This window comes from Rhipicephalus microplus, unplaced genomic scaffold (genome assembly GCF_043290135.1).
Source record: "Rhipicephalus microplus isolate Deutch F79 unplaced genomic scaffold, USDA_Rmic scaffold_12, whole genome shotgun sequence".
Classification (NCBI taxonomy): Eukaryota; Metazoa; Arthropoda; class Arachnida; order Ixodida; family Ixodidae; genus Rhipicephalus; species Rhipicephalus microplus.
The window spans coordinates 34,325,981-34,340,470 of NW_027464585.1; positions in this window are offsets into that span (position 1 = coordinate 34,325,981).

The following is a 14,490-nucleotide window of genomic DNA, read 5'->3' on the forward strand; positions in this document are numbered from 1 at the left end:
TCTTCTAGAACACATCCCTGGAGCTCCGTTCAGGCCGCCGCTTAAACGACCTGGGTCCGGTAATGTCGCAAGCCGCCCAGTCCAGCGTGCCAGCTTCGCCACCACTCCCACCGGCAAGAAACCCTTCTCACCTGGTCACCAGCCCTCAAAAGGATCCTCCGCTGTTCGCAGGGCTTCCGGGTGAAGACGTTGAAGACTGGCTGGAGGAGTATGACCGCGTGAGTGTTATCAACAACTGGGATGAGCCTGCAAAACTCACCCACGTTGCATTCTACCTGAGCGGCGTCGCAAAAACGTGGTTTTTCAACCACGCCACAGATTTTCCGACATGGCCCGCCTTTACACGTCAGCTCCGCCAGATTTTCGCCAACCCGTCAGTGCGCTCGGATATCGCCAAAAAGAGGCTTGGCGCACGTGTTCAACGCCCTGGCGAGTCTTACACTTCTTACATCGAAGATGTTCTCGCCCTTTGCCGCCGCATCGACAACAATATGGCGGAAAACGACCGTGTGCGCCACCTACTAAAAGGAATTGCGACTGTCGCTTTTAATGCGCTTGTGGTGCAAAATCCGCAAACCGTAGCCGATGTTGTCGCTACCTGTCAGCGCCTTGAGGAGCTTCAGACCACTCGGGTACAACCTGATATGTCTGATCTGAGCTCCAGTCAAGATACAACAGAGCTGCGTGCACTGATCCGCTCTATCATCCGCGAGGAACTTCACGCACAGGCTTCACCTCGCCACCTCGATATCCGAACGACGCCACCCGCCACTAGTTTGCGCGATGTCGTGAGGGAGGAACTGGCCTTGATGACTAGTACACCAGCTCCGAGTTCACATTCCATGCCCAGTTATGCTCACATTGCTGCAACGACACCTACGCCCCACCAGAGCCTGGCCTCGATGACTGTCACACCTGTCCCGAGCTCATATCCTGTGGCCATGCCAACGTATGCTCAGGTTGCTGCTAGGACGCCTGCACCCCAGCAAAGCCCAATGCAGCTACCAGCGCCCGAAGTACATGGTTCGCTCAACTCACTCGCACCGCGACCATCTTCCCAGCCTTACAACGCCTGGCGCAGTTCGCGGCCGACTTGCTTCTATTGCGGCATCCGTGGTCATATTTCAAGGTTTTGCCGACGCCGTCAGCAAGACGAACGACGAGGCTACGATAACCTTGAACGGGACGACTTCTACGCGACTGGACCCCCCTATCGTCGGCTGTATCCGAACAGCACACGTCGGTCGCCGTCTCCGCAGAACTTTCACCCAGTTGGCAGTTCCCGGTTCTCACGTCGTCGCTCACCTTCACCGATGCGGCGTTCTTCTTCTCCTCTCCGACCTTCTACTTCAATTCCCGACCGCCAACTGGAAAACTGAACAGTGCAGCTTCGGGAGGGAAAGCTGCATCTTTCGAACTGCGTCAAACTCCTCCGGACCGCCCATCGAATGTTTTATTGGTGTATGTTGAAGGTATACAGACAGAGGCACTGGTGGACACAGGCGCATCACATTCCGTAATTCGTGCAGACTTTTGTGCCCGATTGAAAAAAGTTAGGACGCCCTACGATGGTCCTCCCCTTCGTTGCGCAGATGGAGTCCCTATTCAGCCTTCAAGTGTTTGCACAGTCCGTGTTTTCATAGATGGCATCATTCACCACATTCAGTTTCTTGTACTTCCTTTGTGCACTCACACAGTAATTTTAGGATGGGACTTCCTTTCTTCGGCATCAGCTTTCATATCGTGTCGTCAGCGAGTCATTCGAATGTCAGCCACTGAGAGTTCATCGGATGTCGATCCATACAGCTTCCGTTTCATTGCTGCTACTGATTGTTTCATTTCGCCAGGAGATGAACAACTTCTAACGATCGCTTCGGATACTATAGTTAATGGTGACGTGTTCATAGCTCCATCAGTTCGCTCGAAACCTGCGGGGCTTACCATAGCACCCGGCCTTGTGCGGTTTAACGACGGTAAAGCATTGGTCACCGCCTTGAATCCAACTTCTTCGCCAGTGATGCTGCCCCAGGGCACTGCTGTGAGCTGCTTCGCTGACAGTGAGTCCTTTTCACTGATTCCCCTTCACGCAGAATCACCGCCTTTGTCTGCTACTACTGATATCAAGGCTACCACTGTTACCTTAAATGACACCATAAGTCCTCACCTCACTGCCGAGCAAAAGAGAGACCTCTTAGACCTTCTCCAAAAGCACAGCCTTTCGTTTGATGTACATTGCAAAGTTCTGGGCCGCACCTCCGTTGCAGAGCACAGCATCGAAACCGAAGGCAGCTCCATTGTACGCCGCCGCCCATACCGTCTCTCTTCGGCTGAACGGCAAATCATCGAGACAAACGTCGCCGACATGCTCAAACGGGATATTATTCGACCTTCATCCAGCTCCTGGTCGTCTCCTGTGGTGTTGGTCCGGAGAAAGGATGGCTCTGTCCGCTTTTGTGTTGATTACAGAGCGCTCAATAAGATCACGAAAAAAGACGTATATCCGTTGCCACGCATAGATGATGCCCTGGACTCCCTACAAGGCGCAGAATATTTCTCCAGCCTCGACCTCCGATGCGGGTATTGGCAAATACCTATGCGCGAAGCAGACAAGGAGAAAACAGCGTTTGCGACGCCTGACGGGCTTTACGAATTTAACGTCATGCCCTTTGGCTTATGCAACGCTCCAGCAACATTTGAGCGCATGATAGATACTGTCTTACGTGGTCTCAAATGGAAAACCTGTTTATGTTATTTAGACGACATCGTCATTTATTCTTCTACTTTTTCTCAGCACCTTAAGCGTTTGGACGAAGTTCTAACGTGCATTTCGAACGCTGGCCTACAGCTGAATACAAAAAAGTGCCACTTCGCCAGCACAAGCATCAAAGTATTGGGTCACCTTGTCAGCAAAGACGGCGTTCGACCCGACCCCGACAAGGTTGCTGCCGTAATTAGTTTTCCACGTCCGCGCAATCAAAAACAATTGCGAAGTTTCGTAGGCCTGGCGTCTTACTTCCGCCGCTTCATCCGTCACTTTGCTGCCATTGCGGGGCCGTTACACAAGCTTCTGACGTCAGGGACGGATTTCACGTGGACTGACGAGTGCGAGTGTGCTTTCCAAGCCCTTAAGCGTGCTTTGACATCAGACCCCGTCCTCCGTCACTTCGATGAGAGTGCACCCACTTTCCTGCACACAGATGCCAGCGGCCACGGAATCGGTGCTGTCCTCCTCCAGCGCGACGACACTTCACGTGAGAGAGTAGTTGCGTATGCCAGCCGCGCACTAACACCTGCAGAGCAAAACTACTCGATAACAGAGCAGGAATGTCTCGCTGTCGTTTGGGCCATCCAGAAATTTCGACCTTATCTGTATGGACGCCACTTTACTGTGGTTACCGACCACCATGCCCTATGCTGGTTGTCCTCGCTGAAGAATTTGTCTGGGCGCCTCGGTCGCTGGATACTGCGTTTGCAAGAGTACACTTTTGACGTTGTGTACAGGTCCGGCAAACAGCATCAGGATGCTGACGCTCTCTCTCGCTGCCCTCTGCCACTTTCATCTCCAACCACGCATCCCGAATGCCCCTCAGGTGATCAAGTGGCTTCCTGTTCACTCACGTTATCACCCCTGGCAGTTGCTGGGTTGCTACCTTTAAACAACAGCGCCCAGTTTGCCGCGTACCAACGTGACGACCCCTACTGTAACCGCATCATCGGATACTTGAATGGCTCGCCTTCTCCCCCTAATGCCAGACTACGTCGTCAGCTACGGCTGTTCAAGCTAGAGAACAATGTCCTGCAACACTATACTTACAATGCGGATGGGCATCGGTGGGTGCCAGTACTTCCCCGTTCGCTGCGAAAACAAGTTCTCGAAGCATTGCACGACGACCCATCAGCTGGACACTTGGGATTTCAAAAGACCTACAACCGCGTTAGGAGCCGTTTCTTCTGGCCTGGTCTTTCTACTTTTGTGGCTAATTATGTCGCTTCTTGCGCACTTTGTCAACGCCGGAAACGACCAACTTCAGCTCCTGCTGGCTTATTACAACCTATTCCATGTCCCGACACACCTTTTGCCGTTGTCGGAATAGACCTCGTCGGGCCACTTCCCGTAACGCCAGCGGGCCACCGCTGGATCGTCACAGCCGTCGACCACCTCACACGATACGCGGAGACCGCTCCTCTACGCACTAGCTCCGCCTCAGACGTTGCCGCCTTCTTTTTAGAAGCCATTGTGTTGCGTCATGGCGCACCTCGCACGTTGTTGAGTGACCGGGGCAAGGCCTTCATGTCGACAATTCTTGACGAAATTCTAAAAACTTGTGGCACACTTCATAAGACCACATCCGCTTACCACCCGCAGACAAATGGGCTGACAGAGCGATTCCACCGGACTCTAATCGACATGATATCCATGTACATCGGACCGAACCACGATAATTGGGACAAAATCTTGCCATTCGTAACATTCGCACACAACACCGCTGTTCAACGAACCACCGGGTATTCACCTTTCTTCCTCGTCTATGGTCGTGCGCCGACATTCACCATTGACGCCTCTTTCTTCAATGCAATGACAAAAACGTCGACGACTACGACAGAACATTTCGTCTCAAGGCTTGCTGAGGCACGGCAACGTGCTCAACTCAACACGGAGGCCAGTCAAGAAGACCGCAAGCAACGCTATGACAGCTTTCGTCGAGACGTCACCTTCCGTCCTGGAGATGAAGTACTACTTTGGACGCCTGTTCGCACACCCGGATTGTGTGAAAAGTTTCAGTCTCGCTTTCTAGGACCTTACGTTGTTTGTGAAAGAACATCTCCGGTCAATTACCTTGTCACTCCCGTCGAGGGTTCCTCGGACCGTCGTTACCGTGCCTCCGAGATTGTCCACGTTTCACGTCTTAAACCCTTTCTGCGCCGTACCTTTCCCGCCTAAGTCTCGGCCGGGCCGGCCGCTCAAGTGCGCGGGGAAAATAAGTGTGAGCATTATTTATGCGTCCCATCTTTTCATCTGTAAATACTCATCATCACCAGTCAAGTTTAGGTTGTGGGGCACATACTCGAGTCAATAAAAGGAGAGTCTCGAGTGTTCTCGACGCCATCTTACAATATATATATATATATATATATTACCACCTGACATTTATGTTAGTCATATAGCCACGTCGAGTAATACAACATTTCGTTCATTTAAAACATGCAATCTAGCCACGAGCGCACTTTGAGTCAGGCATGCAAGCCGTGCTGAACATATTATGTATCTCAGTATTGCCGCTAGGTGAAAATAACAGAACACAGGACGACGTTGCGACCAGGAAAAACGAGGTCTGTATTGATGATGATGATCATGAACCTTCAGCTTTGCTGGCACTCGCCCACAAAGGGGAATCGGCCAAGAACTGGGCGGCAGGATGATCAAGAGTGCTAAGTTAGGCATTTAGGTAGTCTCGTAGCCGTAAATAATAACAATAGGCTAACACGGTAATCTCTTTGTTGCCCTTATGTACTCGCACACAGCAGAGAAAACCTCCCTGTGGCTTTAACATAATGTAATCCCTCCGAAGGATAAAATTAGTTCCACGTTTATTTTTAAACCTAGCTTCTCAATTGGTTCGACCACGTATCTTTTCCTTTGATAAGCATAACGTTGACAGGATAAAAAGAAATGATCTATTGATTCCGATTCTTTGCAAAAGAGACACGACGGAGATGCTGTTAGTCCAGCTTTATGTAGGTAGTAATTGAGATGCGGAATTCTGCATCGTAACCTGGTGATTGTAATTTTAACTGCCGAGATACACACTACTGTTTGTTCCAGCAAAATCTTACATGTACGAAGTCTCTGACTTTATCCAATGATAACTTCTCTATTTCTTTGTGCAAACAAGCATTTCTATATCTGAGTGCTGTTATGTAGGCGAAATCTGGTAAAATAGGTAGGAATGGGCCGCTTAAAGATGATTTGGCTAACGAGTCTGCCATCTCGTTTGGATAAATCCCGCAGTGGCCAGGTATCCATAGCAATTAAGTGAAATTTTTTCAGGTTTGCTGGTAATAAACTGCTAATCATACTCAATATTGTCAATTTTTTTTGCTGTAGATTGTGCAGTGCATACTGAGAGAGAACCGGTAAGTATAACCGCTTCTGATTCGCTTGCAGGAAGTTTACGAACGCTAGATTAACAGAACAAAAGAGCAGCCGCTTCGACTTCTTCTTCCTCGGAGAAACCGTGGGTGCTGTCCACGCTCATCACTTCGTCGTCCTCTGGCTTCTTGCCCAGCTCTTAGCCGTGACATTAGCCTCCCATTCAAGAAAACATCGTCCCGATGCTTTATAATCGAAGCGGTTTGTACTCGTTGGAAACGCATGAGTTCATTCGGAGAAATAAGGCTTCATGCGTATTACGTGCACAGCTTCTGGAGCATACCTTCGACACCTTGAAGAGTGCGCAGTATCAGGAACAACCTCATAATTATTGTCACTAAGACGTCGCAGAACTTTATAGGGACCGAAGTACCGTCTTAACAGTATTTCTGAGAGGTCACGGTGCCGAATAGGTGTCCATATCCAAACTTTCTCTCCTGGCTCGTAGGAGATTGGTCGGTGACGAAGGTTGTATCATCTTGAATTGTAGTCCTGCTGGCGACTAATACGTAGGCGTGAAAGTTGTCGGGCTTCTTTGGGAAGCTTAATGATATAATCAGCATCCGTTTCAGCGTCTTCGCACTTGTGCGGTAGCATAGCATTCAGCATAGTGGTGACTTTACGACCATGAAGAAGGCGGAATGGCGTTGTTCTTGTTGTTTCTTTATGAGCCGTGTTATAGGCGAACGTGACATACAGCAAGATCTCGTCCCAGTTTCTATGTTCCACATCGACGTACATGCAGAGCATATCCGCAAGTGTCTTGTTGACACGCTCCGTAAGACCAATCGCTCGCGGATGATACGCTGTTGTTTGCCGAGGGATGTGCCACTAAGTCTTAAAACTGTCTGTAATGGTTTGGCTGCGAATGCAGTTCCCCTGTCAGTTATTACCACTAATGGAGCGCCATGCCTCAGCACCACATTCTCTACGAAAAATCGGGCTGCTTCACTTGCCGTGCCCCTCTCCAAAGCCTTGGTTTCGGCGTATCGAGTAAGGTACTCGGTGGCTACTATAATCCATCTGCGACCTGCTGATGAGGTTGGAAATGGGCCCAAAATATCCATTCCAACTTGAGCGAATGGAGCAACAGGCACGTCAATAGGATGGAGGAGGCCTGTCGGTTTGACGGGTGGAACTTTTCTGCGCTGGCAATCAAGGCACGTCCGAACATTGTGTTGAACGGTCGCCGTCAGTCTTGGCCAGTAGTATTTCTGCCTCACTCTGCACAATGTACGCGTGTAACCTAGGTGGCCGGATGTTGGTTCATCGTGGCATGCCTGTAATACTTCGCTCCTTAGAGATGTTGGGACGACGAGTAAGTAGTCGTTTCTGTGTGGCGTGAAGTTTATCTTATACAGGACGTCGATGCGCAAGCAAAATGACGAAAGCCCTCTCGCAAACAGTCAAGGTACAGCTGATGTGTGACCCTCTAAAAAACGTATTATGGATTCTAGTTCGGGGTCGTCTCGTTGCAGCTGTGCGACAGTTACCGTGTTTACAACTCCGACAAAGGCTGTATCGTCATCTTCTGCCGTCGCAGGTTTGTATGGCACACGAGAAAGGCAATCAGCGTCTGAATGTCGCTTCCCCGATCTGTAGACCACCGTCATGTCAAATTCTTGAAGCTTCAGACTCCAGCGCGCCAACCGTTCTAAAGGGTCTCTTAAATTCATCAGCCAGCAGAGGGAGTGATGGTCCCTGACAACATTAAAAGTACGACCATACGGGTATGGGCAGAATTTTATAACCGCCCACACCACCGCAAGGCACTCTTTTTCCGTGGTGGAATAATTTTCTTCCACACGTGAAAGAGTTCTGCTCACGTAAGCAATTACCCGTTCGGCGCCATCCTGCCACTGCACGAGTACCGCCGACATTGCTAGCGCCGGTGTGCACTGTTGTCGGTACGTCATCATCAAAGTGTGCGAGGACTGGTGGCTTCTGAAGGCGTTGCCGCAGCTCGTCGAATGATTTTTGCTGCTCTTCATTCTATACGAATGCGACGTCTTCTCTGGTAAGGCGGGTCAACGGCGAGGCAATGCGCGAGAAGTTCTCAATGAAGCGTCGGTAGTAAGCACACAGTCCTAAAAACCGTCTGACCGCCTTTTTGTCAGTTGGCGCTGGAAAATTCGTAACGGCAGCTATTTTTTCAGGGTCAGGCCACACACCTTCACTACTGACAAGATGCCCCAGGAACAGAAGCTCTTCGAAGCCGAAATGGCATTTTTCCGGCTTTAGTGTTAGTCCGGTGGAACGGATAGCTTGAAATACTGAGTGCAGTCGCCTGACGTGTTCGTCGAATGTGGCAGAAAATACGACGACGTCATATAAATACACTGAGCACGTCTGCCACTTGAGGCCTGATAGTACGGTGTCCATTAGCCGCTAAAATGTTCTCGGGGCTGAGCACAAGCTGAATGGAAGTACCTTAAATTCAAAAAGGCCATCAGGTGTCACGAAAGCTGTTTTCTCCCGGTCTCTTTCATCGACTTCTATCTGCCAATACCCACTTCTTAGATCCATCGACGAGAAATAGCGCACGTGCCGTAGTCGATCGAGTGAAGCATCGATACGTGGAAGTGGGTATACGTCTTTTTTTGTCACCTGATTTAGCTTGCGGTAATCCACGCAGAAACGTAAGGTGCCGTTTTTTTTCTTCACTAATACAACCGGCGAAGCCCAAGGGCTTTTCGACGGCTGAATAACGTCGTCTTTAAGTATCTGTCGCACCTGCTTTTCAATGGCTTCACGTTCTCGCGGAGCTACCCGGTACAGGTTTTGCCTGATGGGTCTAGTCATGTCGTCCGTTATAATTCGATGTTTCGTCAGCGGCATTTGACGGACCCTGGACATCGAAGAGAAACAATCTTCAAACTTGTTAATAAGCTGCATGATACTTTGTTTCTGCGCCGGCAGCAAACTTGGAACAATAATGTTACGGGTAACTTATTTAATAAATTAAATACGATGCACCGTGCTCGGCGAACAAGATGGCGACAGTTGCTGATGCTGATGACCTCTGATGGATGGCGCTTACCCACAAAGGGGGATAGGCCAAGAACCGAGCGGCAGGATACTTAAATGAAACTAAAATGAAAATGAAGCCAATCTGAAAAAGTAGCTTAAAATTATACTACCAAAAAACAAAAATGTTCGCTGAGCAAGCGGTCAAAACATCTTTTGTTTTTGAAAGACATAACTACGAATTATAAACTAAAGATCTGAAAATGTAGAGGTTCACTAGCACGGTAATATTTTAGTTGAGTTGATGTAATCAAACACAGCGGAGCATACATCCCTGTGGCAGTAACCAAATGAAGTTCCGCCAAGTGATTAAATTACTGGTAGATTTACTTGTATTCCTAGCTTTTGTAATGGGGCTACTAAAAATCGTTTTCTCTGATAAGAATAACGATGACAGAATAAAAAGAAATGTTCAATTGTTTCAATTTCGTTGCACCAAATGCATAGCGGTGACGCCTTGAGCCGAGCTTTGTTATGGTAATAATTTTGTTGTGGAACTGCACAGTGCAATCTGGTATAAGTGACCTCTAACTGGCAAGATACACACCACTGTTTATTCCAGCAATAGCTCAAATGCTCGAAATATTTGAATTTATCCAAATTACCTTTTCCCCATTGCAGGCAAGCATTTCGGAACCTTAGCGCTGTTACGTAAGCCGTATCTGGCAAAACTGGGATGGTGGGCCCACCCTGGGATACTGCTGCTAAAGAGTCCGCCATTTCGTTCAAATATAATCCGCGGTGGCCTGGTACCCATAGCAAATGCAGTTTTTTCACGTTTTTCAGTACTAAATGCCGAAACGTATTCATCAGCTCTGAATTTACTGCCACAGAAACTGCATTACAAACTGATAACGAATCTGTAATGATAACTGCTAATGATTCGCTTGAGGGCAATTTGCGTAGGGCAAGAACAATGGCCAATAATTCTGCAATGAATACCGGGGTATAATCTGGGAGTCGAATCGAAAAGGACCAGTCCAAAGAAGGAGAGAAGATGCCAACCCCAGCCTTTTCTTTTGACACAGATGCATCAGTAGCTATGATATTGCTTATCTCTAGGTGAGCTAGATGATCTGCTAACTGGTCATTTAAATACCTATATGCCAATTGTTTCGCGTTATGAGGATATATATCATCGAATTGTATGCTAAGCATTGACTTTAGGTTGTGTATTGGACCAATATGTCTAATTTTTACATTCAGTTGCTTAGTAGCGCTTGTGCAAATACTATTTGCGGGGTGTGTAGTCGCGACCAATGGGTTTCGAAAAATAAAGTCGGTTCTTGAATGAAAGCGTAAAATGAGAGTCTTTGGTGTGAACTGTATATCTTTAAGAATGCTTGCACAGTAAAAATTTTAAACCTATTTAGCAGAGAAGGTAGGCGAGCTTCCATATACAACACGTTATTTGCAACAAACTTTGGTAGACCCAGACACAAACGCAACGCTTCTCTTTCCAGCAGTATTAGGGGTCTCATTTTATGAGCTGCGCTGCCAGAAAATAATACACATCCGAATTCCATGATGGGCCGCACATAAAGTTTATATATGATTATTAGCATATTTCTTCTTAAACCCGCTTTATGGTTTACAAGCTTCCGTAGCCACTCCATGGCCCGTGTTGCCTTGGAGTACACATCATCAATGTGACTTTCCCAATTTAATGTGTCATTATATATGATGCCCAAATATTCGCCTGCGGAATGAGCTCATTACTGTACATTAACGAGATGTTGATAGGCTGCAGAAAAGAGAATACAAGAAGCACACTTTTCTTTACGTTCAGGGTCATATGAATATTTTTAAGCCATCTTTCTATCATATTGAGATAATTTTGTAGACTCTGGTATAATGATTTGAAGGTCGGTATTACTTGCAAAGAAAGCAATATCGTCCGCGTACACATATATCTGAATATCCTTAGTTGATGGAATGGAGCTTAAGAAAATGTTAAATAAAACTGGCGACAGGACAGCCCCCTGTGGCACGCCACGTGTCTCCTTATATCTATTCGATGAGTACCCATCTTTAAAGCAGTAATATTCTCTCCCTCTTAAAAACTCCAACACCCACGCAGTGATCTAGTTGGCAAAGTGGTGATATTCCATCTGTTTTAATAAAATTGAATGCTTAACCCTATCGTACGCTTTAGCCAAATCTAGAGTAACTAAAGCACAGTATTGGCGCCGACGCCGAGCCAGTTGTATTCGGCTCTCTAAATCAACATGCGCACACCATATTGAGCAACCGGATCTAAAACCAATTTGACTGGGGTTTAATATTGCGTTATTATTAATATATTGCATTATATTGTTACGGGTAAGTTATTAATTAAATTAAATACGAAGCACCGTGCTCGGCGACCAAGCTGGCGACAGTTCATCAACAACCAGCCACCAACGTCGTCTTTCTCTTTCTTGCAGACAGGCTGTGCCGACTGTTGCGTATCATAACCCCCCGGTGGTAGAAGCACCGTCTCGGTGATTGAGCAACTCGGGTGCGGTAGAAGGAGGGTGATACGGCTTGAGTCGAGCTATGTGCACGATGTCACTCGAAGGTGACGATGATGACGTTGAATCGGCTGGAACGATCTCGTATGTAAAGTCAGTCACCTGGCGAACGACGCGGTATGGTCCAGTGTAGCGTGACAGCAGTTTTTCAGAAAGCCCTACATGCCTAGTGGGGGACCAGAGGAGGACAAGGGAACCCGGTGAAAAGTGCACGTTTCGATGATGGGAATCGTAGAGCTGTCTTTGGTGCTCCTGTGAGGCCTGCAGGCGGCTACGGGCGAGTTGGCGTGCGTGGTCGGCTCGCGCGATGGCTTCGCCGGCATACTCAGTGACCGAGGGCAGCAAGGTGTCAAATGATAGGGCGGGTTCTCGGCCGTATAGAAGATAGAATGGTGAATAGCCGGCAGTGTCATGACGTGACGAATTATATGCGAACGTCACAAATGGCAAATGAACGTCCCAGTCCTGGTGGTTGGCCGCTACGTATTTACAAAGCATGTCGGTTATGGAGCGGTTGAGGCGCTCCGTAAGACCGTTCGTTTACGGGTGGTACGAAGTGGCAAACTTGTGCTTGGCAGAGCAGGAGAGCAGGATTTCATCAACGACAGCTGATAGGAATGTCCGGCCCCGGTCAATGAGAAGTTGGCGTGGAGCTCCGTGTACTAAAAAATATCATATACCAGAAAGTCCGCCACGTCGGTTGCGCAACTCGTCGGAAGTGCTCGTGTGATAGCGTACCGTGTCGCATAGTCAGTGGCGACAGCAATCCATTTGTTACCTGAGCTGGAGATCAGGAATGGGCCAAGCAGGTCGAGGCCAACTCGAAAAAAAGGTTCAATGGGAATGTCGATCGGCTGAAGGAATCCAGCTGGTAGGGAAGATGGCTTTTTACGGCGCTGGCAGGGCTCACAAGCGGCGACGTAGCGTCGAACAGAGCGGGCAAGACCAGGCCAAAAGAAACGACGACGTACACGGTCCTATGTGCGAGAGACGCCCAAGTGGCCCGCCAAAGGAGCGTCATGAAGTTGGTTGAGAATAGTCGCACGAAGATGTGCTGGTATGACGGGGAGCAAGTCATGGCCATATGGATCGAGGTTACGGCGATACAGGATGCCGTCTTTTACCAGGAACATTTGTAGAGATTCGTCGCGAGGCATTCACTCAAGCTTGTCAATGATGGTTCGCAGGGAAGCATCCAGGCGTTGTTCGGGGCCAAGGTTGAGTAGCTGCGTCACAGACAGAAGGTCTGGAAAGGTGTCAGTATGGGCAGCCTCTTTCACAGGGTAGCGTGATAAACAATCAGCATCTTGATGTGACCGCCCTGTTTCGTACGTTACGGTGAACATGTATTCTTGTAATCGTAGGGACCAACGAGCGAGGCGTCCTGTGGGATCCTTGAGTGAGGCCAGCCAGCAGAGCGCGTGGTGGTCGGTGACTACCCGGAATGGACGCCCGTATAAGTGTGGGCGAAACTTGGTGACTGCCCACACAAGAGCGAGACACTCACGTTCCGTGATTGAATAGTTGCGCTCGGCTGTAGACAGCAGGCGGCTTGCATATGCTATAACACGCTCATGTCCACGTTGATGTTGCATTAGCATTGCCCTGATGCCATGCCCACTAGCGTCAGTGCGAACCTCGGGCTAAAATGGGCTAAAATCGGCGGTGTTGTAAGGAGCGTCGTGAGCTGGGAAAAAGATGAGGCTTGATCAGCGCCCCAGAAAAACGGGCTGTCCTTCTTCAGGAGATTTGTGAGTGGGCGTGCAATTATGGCGAAGTCCTTAACGAACCGTCGAAAGTAGGAGCACAAGCCCACAAAACTGCGAACGTCCTTTGTTGACTTCGGAACAGGAAAGTCCGTGACGGCGCGAATTTTCTCGGGATCCGGGCGGACTCCTGCGGCATCGACGATGTGGCCAAGTACGGTTATTTGACGACGATCAAAGTGGCATTTCGATGAGTTCAGTTGAAGTCCGGCTCGACGAAAAACTTCAAGAATCGCCGATAAACGCTTGTGATGGGAGTCGAATGTGGGCGAGAAAACGATCACGTCGTCTAAATAACATAAGCAGGTTGACCATTTAAACCCATGGAGCAATGAGTCCATCATTCTTTCGAATGTGACCGGCGCATTACAGAGACCAAAGGGCATAACTTTGAAGTGATGAAGCCCGTCAGGAGTGACGAATGCGGTCTTCTCACGGTCCATCTCATCCACAGCGTTCTGCCAGTAGCCAGATCGAAGGTCGATAGTGGAAAAATACGTAGCACCGTAAATGCAGTCTAAGGCATCGTCGATTCTAGGCAATGGATAAACATCTTTCTTCGTAATTTTGTTGAGATGCCTATAATCTACACAAAAGCGCCATGGTCCATCCTTCTTTCTGACTACAGGAGAAGCCCAGGGGCTACAAGAGGGTTCGATTATGTCTTTTGCAAGCATCTTTTCGACTTCCTGTTGTATGACTGTGCGCTCGGATGCGGAAACACGTTATGGACGTCGGTGAATGGGACTCGCGTCACCAGTATTGATGCGATGAGTAACAACACTCGTTCGGCCTAAACCCGTGCTGGCAAAGTCGAAAATGTCACTATAGGACTCCAAGACGTGACGAAGGGCTCCGCTTGATTAGGAGCGAGGTCTAATGGTACCATGTGATCAACGTCGACGCCCGATGAACGGGATAGAGTTGGTTCATGGTCTGAAGTGCAGCAATCATCCGCTCTGAAGGGTTCAACTGTATGGTCTTGTAGAGCAGTAATTTCGGCCAGGGAGATACCTTGTGGAAGAATTTGGGC